Below are 6,443 nucleotides of genomic sequence, written 5' to 3' on the forward strand. Positions count from 1 at the left end.
CCTTTTATTTTTGTTGACTGCTCCCTTTGCTGTGCAGAAGCTTTCTATTTTGATGAAGTCCCAAAAGTTCACTGTTGCTTTAGTTTCCTTTGCCTTTAGAGACCTGTCTTGAAAGAAATGGCTGTAGCCATGTCAAAGAGGTTACTGCCTATGTTCTCCTCTAGGATTTTGATGGATTCCTGTCTCACATTGAGGTCTTTCATCCATTTGGAGTTTATCTTTGTGTATAGTGTAAGAGAGTGTTCCAGCTTCATTCTTCTGCATGTGGCTGTCCTATTTTTCCAGGACCATTTATTGAAGAGACTCTCTTTTTTTTCCCATTGGATATTCTTTCCTGGTTTGTCAAAGATTAGTGGACCAAAGAGTTGAAGGGACATTTCTGGTCTCTCTATTCTGTTCCATTGATCTATCTGTTTGTTTTTGTGCCAGTACTGCTGCCTTGATGATCGCAGTTTTGTAATATACCTTTAAGTCAGGCATCGTGATCACCCCAGGTTTGGTTTTCTTTTTCAACATTCCCTTGGCTGTTTAGGGTCTTTTCTGGTTCCATACAAATTTTAGGATTGTTTGTTCCAGCTTTGTGAAAAATGACAATGTTATTTTGATAAGGATTGCATTGAAAGTGTAGATCGCTCTGGGCAGCCTAGATATTTTAGTAATATTTATGCTTTCCATCCATTCGCATGGAATGTTTTTCCATCTCTGTGTGTCCTCTTCAATTTCTTTCATTAGTTTTCTGTAGTTCCTGGAGTATAGATCCTATACCTCTTTGGTTAGGTTTATGCTTAGGTATCTTCTGGTTTTGGGTGCTATTGTAAATGGAATCCATTCCTTAATTTCTCTTTCTTCAGTCATATGGCTAGTGTCTAGAAATGCAGGTGATTACTGTGCACCGATTTTGTGTCCTTCCATGTTGATGAATTACTGTATGAGTTCTAGCAATTTGAGGGTGGAGTATTTTGCGTTTTCCACATAAAGTATCATGCCATCTGGGAAGCGAGGTAGTTTGACTTCTTTGTTGCCAATTTGAATGCCTTTCCTTTTTTGTTGCTGTCTGATTCCTGAGGCTAGGTCTTCTAGTACTATGTTGAACAACAGTGGTCATGTTCCTGACCTTAAGGGAAAAGCTCTCAGTTTTTCCCCAGTGAGAATGATATTCACTGTGGGCTTTTCATTGATGGGTTTTATGCTATTGAGATATGTTCCCTCTATCCCTATACTTTGAAGAGTTTTAATCAGGAAAGGATGCTGTATTTTGTCAAATGCTTTCTCTGCAGCAATTGAGAGGATCATATGGTTCTTGTCTCTTCTTTTGTTAATGTGATCTATCACGTTGATTGATTTGTAAATGTTGAATAACCCTTGCATCCCAGGAATAAACCGCACTTGGTCCTGATGCATAATCCTTTTAATGTACTGTTGGATCCTCCTAGCTAGGATCTTGTTGAGTATTTTGGCAGCCATGTTCATCGGGGATATTGGTCTGTAATTCTCCTTATTGATGGGGTCTTTGTCTGATTTTGGGATCAAGGTAACGCTGGCATCATAGAAGGCGTTTGGAAGTTTTCCTTCCATTTCTATGTTTTGGAACAGCTGCAGTAGAATAGATATGATTTCTTCCTTAAATGTTTGGTAGAATTCCACTGGGAAGCCATCTGGCTCTGGACTCTTGTTTTTTTGGGAGGTTTTTGATTACTATTTCAATTTCCTTGCTGGTTATTGGTCCCTTCAAGATTGGCTATTTCTTCCTCTTTCAGTCTTGGTAGTTTATAAGTTTCCAAGAATGCATCCATTTCTTGCAGTTTGCTACTTTGTTGGCTTGTAACTGCTGGTAGCAAGCTCTAATAATTGTCTCTATTTCCTTGGTATTAGTCATGATTTCTACCCCTTTCATTCATGATTTTATGAATTTGGGTCCTTTCTCTCTCTCTCTCTCTCTCTCTCTCTTTTTTGGATAATTCTGGCGAGATCGTATAAATCTTTTGCCTTATTAATTCTTTAAAAGAAACAGCTTCTAGTTTCATTGATCTCTTCTATTGTTCTTCTAGTTTCTATTTCATTGATTTCAGCTCTAATCTTTATCATTTCTCTTCTCTTGCTTGGTTTCATCTTTATTTGATGTTCTTTTTCCAGATCCTTTAGGTGAAAGTTTAGGTTGTGCTTTTGGGATTTTTCCAATTTTTTGAGGTAGGCTTGGATGGCTATGTACTTCCATCTAAGGACCGCCTTTGCAGCATTCCATAGGTTTTCAACCGATGTGTTTTCATTTTCATTGGTTTGCGTGAATTGTTTACGTTCAACTTTAGTTTCCTGGTTGACCCATTCATTCTTTAGCAGGATGCTCTTTAACTTCCAAGTGTTTGAATTCCTTCCATTTTTTTCCCCTTGTGGTTGAGTTCCAGTTTCAAAGCATTGTGATCTGAAAATATGCAGGGAATAATCTCTGTTTTTTGGTATTGGTTGAGACCTGATTTGTGACCCAGTATGTGATATATTCCAGAGAAAGTTCTGTGTGCACTGGAGAAGAATGAGTATTCTTTTGTTTTAGGATGAATTGTTCTGTATATATCTATGAAGTCCATCTGGTTCAATGTGTCCTTCAAAGCTCTTGTTTCTTTGTTGATCTTCTGCTTAGATTATCTTTCCATTGCTGTGAGTTGAGTGTTGAAGTCTCCCACTGCTCATGTATTATGATCAGTAGGTTTTTTTTATTTTGGTTATTAGTTGGTTTATGTAATTGGCTCCTCCCATGTTGGGGGCATAGATATTTACAGTTGTTAGGTTTTCTTGTTGGATAAACCCTTTAAGTACGATATTATGTCCCTCTACATCTTGTACTACAGTCTTTGCTTTAAAATCTAAATTGTCTGATATGAGAATTGCTACCCCAGCTTTCTTTTGAGGCCTGTTGGTGTGGTAAATGGCTCTCCATCCCCTCACGTTCAATCTGGAGGTGACTTTAGGTTCAGTATGAGTCTCTTATAGACAACATATGGGATGGGTCCTGCTTTTTTGTCCATTCTGAAACCCTGTGTCTTTTCATGGGAGCAATAAGCCCGTTTACATTCAGAGTAAGTATTGAAAGATATGACTTTTTTTGCCATTGTATTGTCTGTAAAGTCCCTGTTTCTGTAGATCTTCTCTGATCATTTCTGGTCTACGTGACTCTTGGGGTCTCCCTTTGCTTAAGAATTCCCTTAATATTTCCTGCAGGGCTGGCTTGGTGGTCATGTATTCTTTCAGTTTCTGTCTGTCCTGGGAGCTCTTTATCTCTTCATCTGTTCTGAATGACAGCTTTGCTGGATCAAGTATTCTTGGTTTCATGTTCTTTTCATTTAGTACACTGAATATGTCTTGCCAGCCCTTTCTGGCTTGCCAGGTTTCTGTGGACAGGTCTGATGTTATTCTGATGTTCCTCCCTACGTATGTCAGGAACCTCCTCTCCATAGCTATTCTCAGGATAGATTCTTTGGCTGTAAGATGTGCAAGCTTCACTATTATACGTCAGGGTGTTGATCTATTTTTACTGATTTTGGAAGGTATCCTCTCTGCCTCTTGGACATGAATGCTTGTTTCCTTCCCCAGATTAGGGAAGTTCTCAGCTATGATTTGCTCACATATACCTTCTAGTCCTCTGTCTCTCCAGCCCCTCAGGGATCCCAATAATTCTAACATTGGAACAATTCATGACGTCATTAATCTCTCTAAGTCTCTTTTTGTGGGCTACTAGCTGCCTATCTCTGTTTCCCTCAACTTCCTTCCCTTCTGTCAGCTTATCTTCTAAATCACTGATTTGCTCTTCTGTCTCATTTCCCTGGCTTTTAGACTATCCAGTTTAGACTGAATCTCATTCATAGCAGTTTTAATTTTGGCCTGATTAGATCTCTTTTCTGCCCTCAGAGATTCTATATCGTCACTAATGCCTTTTTTCAAACCTAGCTATTGACTTCATGATGGCTATCCTGAAGTCTATCTCTGTTTGCTGTATCCATATCCATTAGTTCTCTGGCAGAAGACATTGTCTCAGGTTCTTTTCTTTGTTGCAAGTTCCTCCTCCTAGTCATTCTGTCGAGGGATGTTTGTGCAACTGTACAGAGTCCAAAATATCAACCATGACCCAAGCTAAATACACGCTAGAAAAAATCCGAAGTGATTGGAAGCTCCCACAGATACACAAAGCCAAGATGATCCAAAACAATAAAAAAAATAGTGGGTGGAAGGGAGATTATAATCTCTCATGGTGGACAAAGCAGGGTGATCTTCCTGTTCTTGCTTGATTTTTGGTCTTTGTGTTAGAAGACACTGTATCCCAAAATTGAAAGAAATCAAAAATTATATATATCAAGATAAAATTGAATAGAGTGAAAAACGGACTAGTATGCGGCCTAAATCTATAAAATCTAGATGTGAAAAAAATCAAAGTGGGGGGCGCCTGAGTGGCTCAGTTGGTTAAGTGGCTGCCTTTGTCTCAGGTCATGATCCTGGGGTCCTGGGATTGAGCCCCACATTGGGCTCCCTTCTCAGTGGGGAACCTGCTTCTCCCTCTCCCTCTGCCTCCCAGCTTGTGCTCTCCCTCTCTCCCAGCTTGTGCTCTCCCTCTCTCTGTCAAATAAATAAATAAAATCTTAAAAGAAATAAAGGTAAAATAAAAGTGAAAAAGCAACTTAATAACATAAGTTGGGAAATAAGAATCTATTTGAAACGGGAACAGGATAACAGAAATTTAAAAAAAAAGAGAGAGAGAAAGAAAAGGAACAAAGAAGAAATGTAAAGTTTTAGCCTGAAGTATAAATGAGTCATGAGGGAACACCTCAAGCTCCCTATATTATTTTCCCCTGGTGCTGAAGTTTTAGAGTCCTGTGGGAAATAAGCATATCATTCACCTGTTCTTGCAGTCTGTCTTCTGGGAGAGGGGCCTTGCTGCTCAGCTTCCCAGGTGTCTTTGACCTGGTAGAGGTGCCCCACCCCTGTATTGTTCCCTGGCAGCTTTCCCCTTCTCTTTAGTGGGTCAGAGCAAACATGGCCCTGTGGGAATCTCTGGCCCAGAGTCGCAAGGTCAGGGTCCCCTTTCTTCAATAAATCCTCCAGGTCAAACCGTCTCCACTTCTGTGTGTACCAAACTCCACAGACTCGTGCTATTCACACCCGCTCCAACACTCCCTGGGGAGTTCCAGGGACTCTCGAGCTTCTCTGCACTTTGTCACTTTGCAATTGTGATTGCGATCCGCCATGGGCTCACATGTACACCCTCTTCCACGGCTCCCACTTCACGGCTGGGTGCCACCCCAGTGTCCTTTCATGGGCCACAATGCCCTGAGAGCTATTGTCCTGCTATGGGCGAAAGCCATTTTATATCTCCCCTGGAATGTTAAATAGCCTGCACCTTCTAGGCTTTTCAGGGTGGTCAGGCAGAGATCAGTCTCCCTACCCACCCAGCTTGTGGTTTATGGTGAGTGGAACTGGGAGTCCCTTCTGGGCTCACTGACCATAACCAGTCTCCTCGCTCCACTGCTTAGGCACTCTATCGGTTCAGCCCCCACCCCCATACATTCTGAGTCTCCTGGATTCTTGAGACCACAATGATTCACCCAGAATTCTGCCCTATTCATACCCTGTTCCCTTTTCAGAAAGGGATGTCTCTCACTGGAGGAGATTTCTAAGGGTCCCGATTTTTTGCTCCGGTGTTGTATCACTTTCCAGTGGCGGGTTTATGGAGGCTCCCACCCCTCTCCATTTATCTTCTGATATTTCCCCTGAAGATTCAAGATTCTGCACCTCCCACCTTGCACAAAGTAGTCATTTTTCTGCTTGTAAAGATCCAGATAAATCTTCTTATATCTCAGGTTGAATTTGTGTGTGTTCAGAATCATTTGGTAGATATCCAGCTAAATTTGAGGGACCAGATGAAACGGGGTCCCCTTCTCTGCCGCCATCTTGCCCCCGGATAAGTTCTTTATAGATTTTGGATACTAGCTCTTTATCTGATAAGATATTTGCAAATATCTTCTCCCATTCTGTGGGTTGCTTTTTAGTTCTGTTGACTGTTTCCTTTAGCATAATTCTTAAGGATTTTCAGAATGGTAAATAAGCATTGGCTTCATCTGAAAGTTACCAACTTTCTTAGCCCCTAACAAGAGAGTTAGCTTGTCCTTTGAGGTTTTGAAGTTAGGCATTGGCTTTTCCTCTCTAGTTATGAAAGTCCTAGATGGTGTCTCCTTCCAATATAAGGCTGTTTCATCTACACTGAATATCTGTTGTTTAGTGTAGCCAATTTGATTAATTATCTTAGCTAGATCTGCTGGATAACTTGTTGCAGCTTCTGTATCACCACTGGATACTTCAACTTGTAGTTTTTTGTTCTGGAGATGCATTCTTTCCTTAAATCTTATGAACCAACCTCTGCTAGTGTCACCTTTTCTTCTGCAGCTTCTTCACTTTTCTCA

Source organism: Phoca vitulina, unplaced genomic scaffold, assembly GCF_004348235.1.
Source record: "Phoca vitulina isolate PV1807 unplaced genomic scaffold, GSC_HSeal_1.0 scaffold112, whole genome shotgun sequence".
Taxonomy (NCBI): domain Eukaryota; kingdom Metazoa; phylum Chordata; class Mammalia; order Carnivora; family Phocidae; genus Phoca; species Phoca vitulina.